At 44.3% G+C, this 14,076-nt stretch overlaps 1 protein-coding gene across 11 annotated transcripts in view; it reads left to right on the forward strand.

The window, feature by feature from the left end:
* Positions 1–1,363: 1,363 nt before the first annotated feature.
* The window catches only part of ERC2 (ELKS/RAB6-interacting/CAST family member 2), a 962,565-nt gene continuing 949,852 nt past the window's right edge, over positions 1,364–14,076 (forward strand). For all 11 annotated transcript variants that reach the window (XR_009565841.1, XR_009565842.1, XM_060308008.1 and 8 more), the window contains exon 1: positions 1,364–1,631. The gene's annotated coding sequence lies outside the window, so the exon portion shown is untranslated. The remainder of the gene's footprint in view (positions 1,632–14,076) is intronic.

Consider the following 14,076-nt stretch of genomic DNA (forward strand, 5'->3'; position numbering starts at 1 on the left):
AGTGCTGCTCTCAGAAGGTACTCAACAAAACGGTAACATTTCAAAAGACATGGCATTATAGGACTTCTCAAAGGACTCTCGACAAGGCTTTTTATATATATAACAAGACTTTTCAGTTGAGGGAAAGGTACATGGGAAACTAAACACAACAGGTGTAGTTTGCTTTTGCCCACAGAGCACCCAGGTCAACAGAATGAGTGCTGATTTCCTTGTGACTGAGAGAAAGAAGAGGATGAGGGCAAAGAGGCCTCAGGGTCTACAGGTCTGTGAAATCCTTAAATACCAGAGGTGTAAAAGGAAGGTGTAATAAATAGGGCATTTGGGCTGGAAAAGGAAGGCATCCTCCTCTTTCAGGGGCAACTTCCTTCATTTAATATTTGAATTCCAACCAGGAGAGGAAAAAAGGAGTCATCCCTGGTCTTGGATGATTCCATTTACCTCTGCTTACCCAGACATCCCATGGCTGGATTTGCTTCATTTGTCTAAGCTCCCTATAAGACTCATGAGGACAGGAAGGAAATCACTGCTCTAGTCCTGCAAACTTTCTACTCAAGTGAAAGAGACCAAATCTGGAGATGCCCTTGACGTTTGGAGTCCCCTAATAGACAATGGTAGCAGCTGGGGCTCCAGACTTGCTGGGTGGGAGCTTTTTCCAATGCAAAACCTGTCCAACTCCTCATGCACTTTATCTTGAGGTGTATTTGTGTGTGTGTGAATGAACTGACACCATCTTTCTACCTTAAATAGGACGATGCACACACTTTGCTGGGCACAGATGAGGCACTCAATGAATGATGGCAACTATGATGATGATGATGGTATTATTTTCTTGCTCCCTTCTTCATTTCCATTCTCTTTTTCCTTCGGAGGAACAAGAAAGTAAAAGTCTTTTGAAATCCCTTCACCCTCCTAAAGAAGATAAAACTAATGGGAGGGTGCCAGGGTAAGGGAACCTCGACCCCCGCTCTAAAGCTTAACTTGAAAGATAGTTGCACCCCCTCCACCAAGTGTCATCCCTGTCCCTGTCGCTGAAGCCACCTAACTAATCCCCGGAGTGCCTGGCAGCTTTTGGGGGAGGGTAGCCGCGAAGGGGCGTCGGGGATAGGGGATGGAGACGAGATGCTCCGAGACAGCGGCCTCCTGGGAGGAGGCGTTACGAAGACCCCCGCGCCTGAACCCCGCCCCGGCCGGGCGCTCTCTGCTGCCCCCCGCGGAGGTGGCCGCGTCCCAGCCCCGGCCCCCCCCCCACCCCCCCAGCAGCTCCTCGGGAATGCTGGGAATGTGAGTCAGGGCAGCGGCGAGCGAGCGAGCGCGCCGAGCGGCCGGGCGGGGGGCCCGGCGGAGCGCAGTTCTGGCAGCGCCCGAGAGAGCGCGAGTCTCGAGACTGCGGCGGGTGCCGCCCCCTCGGCCGTCGGCCCCGCCCGGCCCGGCGCCCGGCCTCGGCCCTCGGAACGGCGCCTTTCCTCCTTCCCTCCCCCCGCTCCCCTCCCTGCTCCTCCTCCTCCTCCCGCTCCTGCTCTCTCGGGCTTCGGCTCCGGTGCCGGCTCCGGCTCCTCCCGGCCGCCCGGGGCCAAGGCGACAAGAGGTTGTAAGAATCCATGTGGGACGGCCCCGGGGCGAGCATCGGAAAGGTGAGACGTCGACGCCGGGGCCGCTGGGCGCCCGACTCCCTCGGGGCGCCCGTGCCCGGGCATCCCTCGTGCCGGGTCCCCCTCACTCGTGGGGAGCTGCAATGCGTTATCGGGGGGAGCCGAGGGGTGAACCACCCGCCTCCACCAGGGCTTGCTGGGGCGGGGGAAAGGATGGGGCGGCCTAAGGGCGGATTTGTCTCGATGTAGAAACCCCCGGATTGGAACAAGTGCACGGCTTCCTCCGGCGCGCGGGGGCCGCTCGCTCGCCCCGGCGGCCCGGGCCACCTCCCGCAGTCCCTCTCCTGCAGCCACCCTCATTACTATTGCCTTTCTTCTTTCCATCTCCCCCTCTTTCGCCTGGCTTTCCCCCTCTTGCCTTGAAGGGTGGGGTGTTGGCAGGGGCAAGGGTCTCAGGGAATTCCCAAGCAGAACAAAGTAGAGAAAGGTGGAGCCTCAGACTAGGGGGTGGGGTACCTAGCTGCTTCGGTGGGCTCCGAGGGCAGCTGTTTAAAACAAACAAACAAACAAACAAAACCGTGTCAGAGAACATGAAGCGGATTTATTGGGGAGGGGTAGAGGGTGGTGGTATATGCAAACGAATACGATGTGAAATTAAACTGAACGACATTCCTTCCCTCGCCTTTCCCATCTCCGAATTATACAAGAAAAGCGATACTTATAGGATTGTACCTATTCATTTTATTTTTTTTTTTATTACTGTCGGAGCCTTTGAAAGATCATCTTAGGACACTGAAGATTAAGGGCTGCCTTGGTGCGGGATAATAAAACAGCGCTCGTAAACTACGATCGGCCCTGCCTTATTTATTTTGTACTTAAGGGTCTCTGTTCTCCTTGCGCGAGAGGGAGGGTCCGCTCTGTTACGAGAGGATCGATTTTAGGCGGCTACCTGCCTTTGCTGGATGAAAGGCAGTTTACTCCCGGAGCGGTGAATTGTCAGCTCCTTCTGTGATTGACAGCCACACCTACCACTTAGGTGGGCAGAATGGGGACCGCTGGAATCTCAGGAGCCAATCAATGCTCGAGAGAGGAGGGCAGTTCCCACTGTCAGGGTTAGTTTCCTGGTTGGCTTTTTAAATCAGTGGTTTTACTTAACCATTGGTTTATACCAGGTATGAGGCTCTAGCTGTGAGAGGCAGACAAGCGAGAAGAAAACTCTTCGAAAATGGGCTTAGAAGCAAGTATGCTTGACTTGTATTTGTCACCCCCAACCCTTTTTTTAGTTGTAGTAGTTGGGGATGCTCAGGCCGTTGGCTTAAAAATGAAAATGAAATGAATCTGTGTAAAGAATGAAATGGGAGAAGGTGTTGGGGGTTAGAATTGTCCACCTATTTCTCTAGAATTACAGGCTCCTTTATAAGAGATACCATTTACTCTTGAGGTATCTGGAAAAGGGTGTGGCGCTTTGTCTCCTATGGTCACTCTTGTCCTTGTAAAGTCACATTGTTCTCAGTATACAGTACTTGGCTCTTGGCTCTATTGGGTGGATTTTTAAGATATTTTTGAAGCAGGCAAGCATGCTTTATTTGGATTACCACGAATAGATTCTTTTAGTTTTTGACAGTATAACCCAACTTCTGAAGTGAAGGCTGCCTTCTTCACTTCCAGTTTGGATGCCAGTTTGGAGGTGGCAGTGGGGTCAAGCCAGATCCTTTCTGAAGGGTAGAAGAGTTTGCGTTTAAGGTGAATTTGCTTTTAAGGTGAGCCGTCTTGTCGGTCTGCTTCTGTGCTTTAATGAAAGCCTTGTACAGTTTGGGGGTGGTGGTGTGTGGATTGTGATGGAAGCATGGCTTTCACCAGCAAGATCTTCAAGGGTGGATGGATTGTGGGCGGAAGGAGCAGATCCTTCTCAATTCTCTATTAGTGAAAGGCTAATTTTTCAATACTCTTGTCACTGAATTCAGTGGAAAAATTACTGGTTGAACCAGAGAGCTGTCACCTTGTAGAAGTTGTACCTGGATGTGACTATAAAGCTGTGCATTCAGCATTTCATGAACAGATTGTGAGCCAGCGTATACTGATTAGGATGGTCTTCATGTAGGAGACAGGTTTGTCAAGGTAGTATTATTACTATTATCATTATTATTGTTATTGCATATACTAGCACTTTGGGGAGTACTTTACATGTATTTTTTTTTTAAACCCTGCAAAGCCCCTATGAGGTAGGTAGGACTATTATTATCCTCAAATTATAGATGAGGAAACGAAAAGGAATTAAGTATCTTGCCACAGTTTAGTGTGAGAGTGAGAACTTGAGCCCAGGTTTCTCTGACCCAGAGCCCATGACCTTGGACATGGCCTTGAATTCAAATTTTGGTTGTGCAGTCTGCATGTGTCCAGTCTGCAGTGTGGGCTCTTCCGGCTTACATAGGGTCTATTCTGTTAAGAGTTCACTGCCATATTGATGGTCTTTGCACTGTCCTATTTGCCTTGCCACTTTGAAAGCTGTTGCCTCCACCAACAGGCAATTTAAGTAATTTTGTGTATATTATATATTTCCAGTATGTCAGTTTTGGCCCAAAGGAAATTTGGTTTCAAACTTAACAGTGACTTAAAAAAAGGTAAAACAGAATAGAATGCACACTCTTCCATTTTTCTTGATATCTTAAATTTCCACTTGGAGTTCTGAATAGGTCTTAGTTGAATACATGCTGTTTTCATCCAATTGGCTTGTTTTCTTGTTTTTTTTCCTCTTTTTTTTTCTCTTGTTTTGTTTTTGCTAAAGGATAGGAATTTTATTTTCTCTTCCACTTACAAAGAGATTCTTTTTCATTAGTGATTAAATATAATTATATTTAAAATGATTCTATTAAAACAGTATTGCTCTCTTGCTCTATTATGCTACAAAACCCACAGACTTAAGCCTATCAGTGTCTTCTTCCCATTGATGAAACTCAGTTGGGCTCCTCGTGGTGGCTCTGCTATAAGCTGTAAGTTGGATTCTGGTCTGCTCCACCTGTGTTTGGGGCCCAAGCTGAAGGGATAGCAGCTACTTGGAGCATGCTCTTATCACGGCAGATCACTGTATTCAAGAGCCTTGCCAAGTTGCACAAGCTAATGTCATTTCCACTAACAGTGTTTTTGGATATACCAAGTCACATGGGGAAGCCCAACATCCATGGGTAAAAGTAGACTCTGCCCATAGTTGGGGAGGGAATATTTGATGAACTATAATCTGAACTCCTACAATGTGTAAAAAGTATGGTGTTTCTAGAGAATTTTGTAATTTTTTCTTCTCATTCTTGGGGAATGCAGTCTTCCTCCCCTCACTCCTATCCCTGGCTTTATGACATATAAACCTAGTGTTTTACTTGTGCATTTCAGGAATATACCATGTTTGATTCTAGAGGACTGACTGTAAAAGCAGGTATGAATATATACATGAGTGTATACGTGAATTACTTAAATGATCAAGGCACTATTTATTAGAACCTACTGTGTTTGAGGGACTGTGCTCAATGGAGTGAGGGGCTCAAGAATTTTTGTCTGACGTGAGTCCTGTTACCATAGAACTTATTAGGAGTAGGTGTCAGGAAAGAATTCTTGGATGAAATGGCATTTTCCTGGACCTTGAAGCAGTGACAATTTTAGAGGTACAGATAGAGCAGTGGATATAGTAGAAGTGTAAGGAGCACATCTGGTTATAATGAGTTATTCCATTTGGCTAGAGGGTAAGACACGTGAATAATAATAACAATAATAATTATAATAATAGCAATAATTATAGCTTAACTTTTATCGAGCAGTTAACTATGTGCTATGTACTCTGCTTAGCACTTTACGTAAAGTATATAATTTAATATTGGGGTAGACATTGCTGATTGCCTATCCAGTATTCATTCTCTCCTTTCTAACTAAAACTCCAATTTTGTTTGGGATGGGGATATGCGCATCTCACGCTCCCAAACTCCCTTACGTGAATGGCCACAAAATTCAGGTCTTAATGATGCAAGTGGATGTTGTTGGATGGGGGCCTTCCTTAAAGCTTAGTGAGGAGGACACACTTGGCTGGTATACCACAGCAGCGTTTGACCGCTTTTTGCTTCTTGCTGCTGGGAAAATGGGCACAATGCCTTGAGGCGCAGCCTCGAACTACAACAACAAAGATAAGACCATGTATTAAAAACGACAAGGCTGGAACCTGGAAGGCTCTTAGTCTTGATTGACATCGTTGAGCCATAGTAACAGCCTAGACTGCCTTCCCCTGTACTTCTTGTTGCTTAAAACAAATAACCTCCTTACTTGTAAGCCACTATTTGTTACTTGTAATCAAACATAATCCTTGCTGATACATACCTTCTCAAGAACCTTTCAAAGTAGATGCCATCATACCTATTTTAAAGGTGAGAACATCAAAAATCAGATTAAGGCATTTGCACAAGATCTAGGATTCATCACTATGTCATTTTGACTTTCAGGGCCATCATCCTGCCTTTGGCTGGGCAAATATTGCCACAGAAGAGATAGTGTTGGAAAAGTAGTTTGGGGTAAAATTGAGGAGGCAACTGGATTCCAGGCTGAAAAGTCTGAGTTTTAGTCCTGGGCTAACGAGTACAGTTGGCCCTCAGTATACACGGGTTCTGCGTCTGGAGGGTTGACTGTAAGGGACTTGAGCATCCTTGGATTTTGCTATCCATGGTCATTCTGGGAGCCAATCCCGTGCACATACTGAGGGACAACTGTGTAAGATGATTTGGAAAAGACAGAGACTGGAGGTTGGAAGATCACTGAGGCTTAAATACGTGACACCAGGGCTTTAGTGTGAATGAAAGTGGAGGAGAAGCTGGGTACAAAGGTGAGCTGGGAACGTGAGAAGAGAATGGAACTGAGTGAACACAAATCATAGTTGGCTGCTTACCTGTAATCTTCTGAGAACAAAAATGAAAGTCTCCTGAAGGTTAGTATTAACTTCTACTAATGGCTTCACATTTACCAGGAAGTAGGGAATGAGTAATGTAGAGAATTGTTAATGGGATGTGAATCATTATTTAGTGCAATAGGTGGGGACTTCTACTTCTTGTCTGTATCATTTACTGAACCCTTGATGACCTTGTATGACATGATTTTGGTCTGGGTCTGGCTCCATTGTGCCAAAGGTAGCAGAGATGAAGGGTATGGCCAGAGAGTGGTGAACGTTAAAACAAATTCTGTCAGTGGACTTATTTCCACATCTGCTAATCATTCTGGAGCTTTCTTAGGGGTGGGGCAGGGTCAATTTAACTTCCTGGGCCTCCTTTTTTTCTCCTGTCTCTCTACTTTTTTAATCTGTAAAATAAAGGATTTGGTTTACATTAGCGGTTTTCAAATGTTTTTCAGCTGTAGAAACTTTTGTTTCCTGAAAAAAAACTTGTCTGGACCCCGAGTATATTTACAGAAAAAAGCAGAGCTGCTCTGAAAATTCGGGGTCCAGGTTTGTGTAGTCTGGTATGTCTTTATGTTGAGGCCACTGATCTGAAATGATCCCTACACATTCTCCCAGGTCCAGGATTATGTGAATCTTAGAGCTGTCCAGATGTTTTCCTGGAGCATCCTCTTTAACAAATCCCTTTGTTATTCCACAGCTTGCTGTGTTTTAGTATCATCCAGGGTAGAGGCTGTTAATGTTCGCCGTAGCTACTTTTTCTCCAGGTGTATGTTGTGTTACCTCTATGCTAGAACATTTAATTTCCAGTGTGAGACCATCCAGTATTCTTTTCTGCTGTGATGATCATGCAAGCACCTGTTGAGATGGAGCCTCCATCTGCCAGGGTCCCTGAGTCACTAAATGAGCAAAGCTTCCAGTCAACTGTCATTGGACATACAATGTGACTGAGAAATACCTTTGTTGTTTTAAGCCATTGAGATTTTGTGATTGTTTATGCAGCACTTTTTAAAAAGCTTATCTTTACTGATAGATCATCTTTTAGCACATCTGCTAAACTTTAACTTACTTTTTAAGTGTCTTCTGGATCAACCTGAGGTCTGGCCACCTTGTCCTTACTTTGTGCTTAGGAAAGTAGGAGGTAGCATCTACATTAGCTGTCCATGTAGGTCTCTGTACTCATAGATTCTATGAATTGGAATACTTATGCTTAATTACATTTGCTGTCATGTTAAAAAAAATTCGGAAGATATATTATGTAGTGCACCTTACTTTAAAAAAAAGCCTTTAATTTAATGTCCTGTTGCTTTTTAAGGTAGTAGAACCTCAGTGGTTTGGGGAAGAATAATTATTATCAGTTACCATAATAATGGCTACTATAGCTTGAGGACTCATTCATTGATTTGTGTAACATTTATTGAGCATCTACTATGTGATAGGTACTGGTGGTATGGGGTGAACCATAGATAGTTCCTCACTTGGAGCTTACACTCTAATTGGGGGTTGTGGATAAGTTTGCTCTGTTCTATGAAGGACACCAGTTATGAGCATTTACCATGTGCTAGGTGCTTTATACCCCTCATTTCATAATACCCATAAAGGTAGGTATATTATCCCATTTTATAGATGAGGAAACTGAGGCTCAAAGAATTTGATAAACTCTATGAAGGCAAGAGCTTTTGCCTTTTGCTGTATCCCCCAGTGCTTAGAAAAATCTTTGACACATAGTAGCTGCTGAATAAATATTTGTTGATTGAATAAATCAGCAGAGGAACTTGCTTAAAATTAATGCCGTGGTAGAACCGGAACTTGGTTGGGTGAACCCACATCTGCTTGACTCTCAGGCTGTTAAATTATCAGTGGGTATTGTAGGAGCAGTGTGTTTACACACAGTTACAACAGAAGCAACAACTGAGCCCCACCAGTGGCAATGCCAAAGGCACCAGCAAGAGCCAGATTGTCTCTTTTATGGCTAGGGCCGAGTTCTCTGCATGATTTGCTACTCACTCTGTCTCAGCTGGGGAAACTCGAGGCCACTACCTCACTGACTTAATTGCTGATGTAATTGGTCACCCCTCTCTTGGGCCAGTTCAACTTCTGCTCTATCCGGATTTCCTTAGCACTTGGCTGGCCCTGTTTCCCAGGTCTGTGCCTCAAGTTCTGCATTTAGCATTTTGTGCATTTCTTCTCCACTTTCATTTTCCAGATTTGTTGCTTTGAAGTTCCAGGAAATCTCTAGTTGCTGGCACCTAGTGGGCACTCAACAAAATTAAAAAAAAAAAAAGGGAGAGAGAGAGAGAGAAGGAAAGGAAGGCAGCCAGCACTTTCAGGAAAGAGCTAAGTGATTACTTTTTCCTCGGAGTCAATAGTGAGATTGCAGCCCCAGCAGATGACGAGTATGGGTTGGGTTGGAGGGCATCCCTGGGGTACACCTATAGATGGAAGGCCAGTGGCAATGTTCATAGATGCCTTATACAAGCAGCTTTACTTTGCTGTGGTTTGTTCTTCAAATTCTACATTTCGCTCACTTAATTCTCTTGTATGCGTGCAGTATGTGCACGCAGGTGTATGTGTATGCATGGGGGGAGTCTAATTCTTTCTTCCTGCCTTACAGCTTTCCACCCCTAAAGGTAGTTGTCATTCTGTGATTTCAGAATGTGAATGAATTACAGGCAGCAAAGTGCATTCTCTGTAAGTGTATTAAGAGCAAACTATTAATTCAAGGCAATTTCTTAGTGGCTCAGAAGACAAGAGCTTGAATGGGAATTGAGCAATGTGTTCTTTAAGAATATGCTCAGATCCTTATGCAAACTGTGAGAGGCTTTCCCCTACAACAGTATGGCTAATTATAGCAAGAAAGGGCAGGGTTTTATGTAAGGAATTATGCTGAGTTGTGCACTGTAGTTACTAGTTCTTTTGTAGCAGATTTCTCTAAAACAAGATGGGTGTGGTCAGGGTGGGAAGTTCATCTTCTGTGGGCCCAAGGTGATTGAAGGTAGGGGCCCAAGGTGATTTGGGGTCTGGGAGCTGCTCTGAGGGTGGAGAACAACACTCTGAAGGTGGAAGGTTGAGTGGCTCTGTAAGATGTGAGGTTGGTCTGATCCATGGTTATTTTCTTAGTGACACCAGTAGGCACCAAACTCCTACCGAGATGACTTTCTTATTCCTGGTTTAAGGCAGATTAGCCATGCTGCGTTCCTGCCAGCTGGCTGCAAGCTAACTGCCATCCCTGGAGGAGCAAGACTGTGGTTCAAAGGTCAGGATCCTAGTGGAGCAGCGTTGTTGATCCTTTTCCACATTTGGCTCTCAGGAGAGGGCTTCAGATGTGTTTTCTTTCTGTCTGGTGATGTGTGCTTTTTGTTCCTTCTGGGTAAGATTCTCCCTGCTTCCTTCCCCCCACCCGCTTTGGTTCTCTAGCCATCTTGTTTCTGAAACCTCTCCATGGGGGGAAGCAGGAGGTTACATAGTGAATTGGATGATAGCTTGGTATTCTTAGGAGCTCGTTGAAAATAGGTCCTGTTTGATGCTGGGTGGATATAAAGGCACTGGAGTTTCAGTGACTCCTGTTCATCAGGCTTGCAAGCACAGAGCAGTTAGTAGGGGTACAATAGGGAAATTCCTTACCTTTTTTGTTAAGTCTGAGAAAGTACTATCTTTTCATACAGAGCCTTCAAATACATTGAGGGGACATCCTTAAAATCAGCAACATGAATAGATGCTTAGAATAACTTCCGAGCAGATTTTTTTTTTTTGGTGGTACGCGGGCCTCTCACTGCCGTGGCCGCTCCCGTTGCGGAGCACAGGCTCCGGATGCGCAGGCTCAGCGGCCATGGCTCACAGGCCCAGCCGCTCCGCGGCATGTGGGATCTTCCCGGACCGGGGCACGAGCCCGTGTCCCCTGCATCGGCAGGCGGACTCTCAACCACTGCGCCACCGGGGAATTCCGCCCCCCCCCCCCCCCCCCCCCGCCCCGAGCAGATTCTTTTGGATATAGAGATGTGAGCACTGACCTGCAAGTCAAGAGACCTAAATTCCATTTCTGGCTTTACCACTAGCTTTCTACTTATTTCTCCGTTTCTTAATATATATCAAAACCATCTGGCTCTTTTCCAGGTCTAAAATGATTTTTTTTTTTACAACAGGTTTTTCATGCAAAGGATCAGCTAAGTAACTGTCTTTTTTTTTTTTTTTTTTTTTTTGGTACGTGGGCCTCTCACTGTTGTGGCCTCTCCCATTGCAGAGCACAGGCTCCGGACGCTCAGGCTCAGCGGCCATGGCTCACGGGCCCAGCCGCTCCATGGCATGTGGGATCTTCCCGGACCGGGGCACGAACCCGTGTCCCCTGCATCGGCAGGCGGACTCTCAACCACTGCACCACCAGGGAAGCCCGTAACTGTCATTTTATAAGCTATTTTACCCTGGAAAACAAGAATGCCCGGTGTGCTTTCATGATGGACTTTATTAACAAAGAGTTAAGCCATTATATTATATTTTCACTATATATATGTGTGCTTGCTTCATGGCAGCTCTCTGCTGGCACTGGGGATGCAGTTGTAAACAGGTGATTTTGGGGGGCTCAGGGATTGTAGCCTCTAGGGGGGCACCAAACAAGTAAGCAGGCTACTGTAATGGAAGCTCTTATGGCAGAACACCCAGGCTGTCCTCCTCTAGGAGGACGGGGGAGATTCATGGATGAAGGATGGAGACAGGCTTCTAGAAGAAGGTAACACCTAAGGGGAGGTAGAACACTAAGAGGACCTGGCTGGGGTAAGCTTGGTTTTTTGTTTTGTTTTTTTAAACATCCTTCCCCTATCACATTTTTTTTGAGTCTTTATTGAATTTGTTACAATACTGCTTCTTTTCTATGTTTTGGGTTTTTGGCTGCGAGGCATGTGGGATCTTAGCTCTCCGACCAGGGATCGAACCCACAGCCCCTGCATTGGAAAGCGAACTCAACCACTGGACCACGAGGGAAGTCCTTGGGCTTGGTTTTGATGGTACAAATAACAGGGGGAACAGTCCAGGTCCAAAAATGAGCAAGAGAATGGAAGGTTGGGGGTTTGGGGAGATGAAAGTAGACCTGAGGAGATGGAGTTTAGCTTGGCTGGGAGTGGAGGTTTGTGAGAGAGGCCAGGGAGAGTAACAGGCACGAAGACCCTGTGATCCACTAAGGAGATGAAGTTCAAGCTTAACCATCAAAGGGTTTCAGTAGGGGACTGACACAACCAGAGATGCTGAATTCTCTTTATTCTTCTTTCATTCCACTTTCGTGGCAATAACTACCTGCTTTTGGTGTTTGTGGGAGTATGGAGTTTGAAATTGGGGTAAGGGAGTAGCAGGATGACCTGGAAAACAATAGAAAGATTATGAATATGGTCTTGGGAATCCTAGCAGTGCCCATTCTGATTTCATTGACCAAACACACTTTATGCAGCCTTAATAACTTTAAAAGACCATTTTCCAGGTGAAGATGCTCCTGATAAAAGATCTGTCGTGGGACTCCACGCTGTTTGTTGGTTTTGAGCATCTCTCTGAATGTCGTCTGGGACCAGGTCCTTTTCAGTGAGTTTTGAGCAAAGCACAGAGTATGGATCTTGTTTTAAAATGTTTGCAAATGTTTGCAGTTAATGGGTGCAATTAAACTGACTTTGTTAGACCAATAGAAAGCAATAGTTAAAGTAATTCATAGTGTACAATTTCTGAGAGTGGTGTGAGAATGCTCATGAATGAAAATCATTTAATTATTCTGTGAAGCGTACAAGATTGAGAGTTATGTGCTGAAACTGCCTTCAGTGCCCCATGTATACCAGCTGCCTATGGCTTTACTTTTGTATGATTTTTGTACTCTAGGTGATAACACTGATAAACTGCCTTTCATACCTTAATCTTGACTTCTGTGCTTCAGCTTGTGAACCAACATTTTGAGCTACTATATTATGGCCTTACCTGATAACAAGTAGTTTTATTTCAGCAACATCACCATATTTGTAGAGCAGAGTTTGTGGAATCATTTGAGTAGTTCTTTAATCTTCTCATTATTTTATAAAAAGTAAGTGGAAAATGAAAAAAATATAGGCAGTAATAAAGGAGAAATATGAGCCTCATAAACATAATGTAATTGAGGCAAAGATGGAAACCATTTAAACATGCCCAATATAGATGGTGTTTACTCAGTCAGATGCTTTGGACTTAAGGTGGCCAACTCTATATAGTTGTGAGGGATAAGAATGAAGTTAAACGCTATGGACATATGAAATTTTAGAAAAAAGCTTTGTGGATTATGATAAAGATCAAGATGTAATTTGGATTTTGTCACTTATTTGTTTTGGGGTACAGAGCTTCCCTTTTTAACATATAAGTGTAGTAAACTTTTGTTTGTTCAGCTTTAAAAAAACGTATATTAAGAAAGGCATTTTCTGCAAAAGTAGTGGATAGAAATTGAACTTCTCACCAGTCTTATTTAGGAGAGTCTGCCATCGTCAGTAGCATATTCCTTTGATGGGCTAAGTGGCATAGGTGGTCATTGTGCTTAACAAAGTTCTCTGTGTATTTTGGTGAACCAGTAAAGAGAAACCAAAGAAAATAAAATGGTACTTAGCAAAGGATGCACCTCAATGGATTTTCATGATTCCATGGTTTCATTTGGTAGAAAAAGACTAAATGCATCTGAGTCCTCATCATATGCCTTAGTGATGCTGTGATGGTACATTTGGAGCCAAAGAGAAAGAAGGGTAAGAATTAAGATTTGTGTACAATTAACCCCACAGCCCTCTAATTCCCCTGGTCAGGAGGGTATGATGGTGATCTGTCTGCCTTGGAGGATCTAACTGTTATTTGGGAGCTTGTTTAACTTTCTTTGTGGGCTCTGCCCACTTCTAAGCAGAGGATTGAGTTGGATGCAAACTTTCGGTTCCTTTTCATGCCTCTTGTGGTTAAATGGTGAATGTTAAATCATGGGAGATGTTGATGTAAAAGAAAAGAATATGTATATTTTAAAATATATGTATAACTGAATCACTTTACTGTACACCTGAAACTAACACAACTTTGTAAATCAACTATATTTCAATAAAAATAACATGGGAGGTGTTAATCAGGTAGGAGACGGGAAAGAATAGCTCTTGGGTTTCTAACCTCTTCCTGAAACTGAGACACAGTTTATCAAAAGGGCAAATAACTATTGGACCAGAAGTTCAAGAAACTCATATTAAGTACCTACTATATGTCAGACACTGTGCTAAGCACATGCAAGAATGATCTCATTTAATCTTGACAGTAACCCCATGATCCAAATATTATTTCTCATGATGAGGAAATTAACATTTAGAGAAGTTAAGAAACTTGCCTGGGTGTCTTAGTTTAGCTTCTCCCAGAATTAGAACCTGAGACAAGTATTCTAGTACAAGGAATTGTTTGGGACATACAGGGAACGCCAGTAGGTGAACAAGGATATGAGACGGGGGGAGAAGGCAGCCAGTACATAGGACATTATTCAGTAAGTTACTTCAGTGGCGACTGGAGTTTAATCGCACAAGGAAACTCTGGAGATAGTGTAACACACCTGCC

Source organism: Globicephala melas, chromosome 11 (assembly GCF_963455315.2).
Source record: "Globicephala melas chromosome 11, mGloMel1.2, whole genome shotgun sequence".
NCBI classification, from domain to species: domain Eukaryota; kingdom Metazoa; phylum Chordata; class Mammalia; order Artiodactyla; family Delphinidae; genus Globicephala; species Globicephala melas.